General features: G+C 37.5%; 1 pseudogene; it reads right to left on the reverse strand.

Annotated features, from left to right (window-relative positions):
- Positions 1 to 291: 291 nt before the first annotated feature.
- LOC115302130 lies at positions 292 to 708 on the reverse strand (annotated as a pseudogene).
- Positions 709 to 2,586: the final 1,878 nt, after the last annotated feature.

The raw sequence follows: 2,586 nt of genomic DNA on the forward strand, positions 1-2,586 counted from the left end.
TATTAATTTCTTTTTTAATGTTGTCAATTCTTCGTGTTTCTTTCAGGTGGCTTCTTTATTCTCTCTGCTACATTTTCAACGTCTTTAACTGAATGTTTAGCTTATTCATTTTCTAACTTTGTGTGTTTGGTAAATTTACTTGAAATTATACATTTCCATCAAAGGACTATGTTAGCTGTGTTTTACAAACAGTAATTTGTGAGGTTTTATTGTTATTTGAGTCCTAAAACTTCAAAATTCCTTGCATGATCCCCCCTTTTAACATCTCTTTGATTCCTGAAAATCTCAATATCATGTGTCTTTTGGAGGATCCAGTTTCCTAAGACATCTATGAGGATACAAACGGTGCTTAGTAGCCAAGAACATTTTGCTAAGTTGTTCTATCATAGGTCCTTGCTCGAAGTGTTCATTTTCTTCTTCTAATCTGGTTTTCAGCACTTCATCACGTGTTTCTTCGTTGTTATGTGCAGGATCTGGCCATTGCAATAGATTTCATATGTTCATAGGGAATGTCCACAGAAGGGTGGTAGCATACTATCATCCTGCCATCCGCTGTCAAAGCAAACTCTACTTGCAATTATAGTCATCTGGAAGAGGAGAATACGTAGATTCATGACAAACACAATATAAAGCACCGTTTTGAATCGGAAATAGATGTTTTCAGATAGTTCTGTTTAATATCGCCCATTTTACTGCTGTTAACACCATGGTAACTTGAGATGCTTATCAGGTGGTGTGAAAGAAGATGATCTGAAGAGAAAATGCTTTTAAAATCTGCTTCCAAGCATACCTGTTTTCATCCCTGACAGCCGCTCACCGCCAGCCCACCATCTCCTCAGTCCTCATGATCCCCTTTTAATCCAAGGATTATTTATTAAGATAAAACCCGACCTCTAGGATTATGTAAACTATGCTTCTTTTCTTGTTTAAAATTTCTATTCTTAATTTATTATGGTTACAGAATACAGCATACGTGGAATTTATGACTACCTTTTATGGTGTAGTAAATTTTCCATGTGGGGAATACACAAACACAAACTCACATATATAAGCACGTATGGGTATGTGTATATATATATATAAAATAATTCAATCTTCCTTATTACATTACTCAGTTCTTTTGCGTTTCTATTAGTGTTTGTCTGATTTATTTATCAATTCTGATGAAAGCATATTAAAATCTCTTGAAATATATTGAACATCTATTTTTCTCCACCATTATGCTGTTGCAGCTTTGCATAGTTTGATGCTATACTGTTAAAGCATATGTATTCATGCTGATTACACCTCCTTGCTCTATTATTTTACCAGTATATGTCATCATCATCTTTTTCCTACATATTTTTTATTCTGATGTATCTGGAGGCAGATATTAACGACAGCCACTATCGTTTGGTTTGTAGTGGCCAATGTGAGTTTGTGTCCTTTTATTTTCAAAGTCCCTCTCTTTTTGTCTGATTTGAATCTAAATAGGGCACTGCTGATATTTTGTCTTAATTTTTAAAATATCATCTAAACTTCCATCTTTTAATGATGAGATGACCAATTCACATTAATTAAAACTATTGCTATATTAGGGCTACTTTTTCATATTTTCCAGTGATTGTACTTTCCCCATTTATCTTTTTTTGTTCCTTTCTTTCCATTAGTCCCATCAAGTTTTGTTCTCTGATTATATATAAATGTACAGCACTGATGCTGAGAATTCTAATGTCAGTCAAATTACTATTCTAGTTGATCTGCTCTTCTGCCGTGGCCTTTTTTTTTTAATAGTTTATTGTCAAATTGGTTTCCATACAACACCCAGTGCTCTTTCCCACAAGTGCCCTCCTCCATCACCACCACCTCTTTCCCCCCTCCCCCTCCCCCTTTAACCCTCAGTTCATTGTCAGTATTCAATAGTCTCTCAGGTTTTGCGTCCCTCTCTCCCCCCAACTCTCTTTCCCTCTTCCCCTCCCCCTGGTCCTCCATTAGGTTTCTCCTGTTCTCCTGCTAGATCTATGAGTGCAAACATATGGTGTCTGTCCTTCTCCGCCTGACTTATTTCACTTAGCATGACACCCTCGAGGTACATCCACCTTGCTACAAATGGCCAGATTTCATTCTTTTTCATGGCAATGTAATACTCTATTGTGTGTGTGTAGATAGATAGATAGATAGATAGATAGATAGATAGATAGATAGATAGATATACATACCACATCTTCTTGATCCACTCATCAGGTGATGGACATTTAGGCTCTTTCCATGATTTGGCTATTGTTGACATTGCTGCTATGATCATTCGGGTACATGTGCCCCTATGCATCAGCACTTCTGTATCCCTTGGGTAAATCCCTAGCAGGGCTATTGCTGGGTCATAAGGGAGTTCAATGGATAGTTTTTTGAGGAACCTCCACACTGTTTTCCAGAGCGGCTGCACCAGTTTACATTCCCACCAACAGTGTAGGAGGGTGCCCGTCTCTCCACACCCTCACCAGCATCTATAGTCTCTTGATTTGTTCATTTTAGCCGCTCTGACTGGTGTGAGGTGGTATCTCAGTGTGGTTTTGATTTGTGTTTCCCTGATGATGAGTGATGTTGAGT

The sequence above is a fragment of the Suricata suricatta genome, chromosome 1 (genome assembly GCF_006229205.1).
Source record: "Suricata suricatta isolate VVHF042 chromosome 1, meerkat_22Aug2017_6uvM2_HiC, whole genome shotgun sequence".
Lineage (NCBI taxonomy): Eukaryota > Metazoa > Chordata > Mammalia > Carnivora > Herpestidae > Suricata > Suricata suricatta.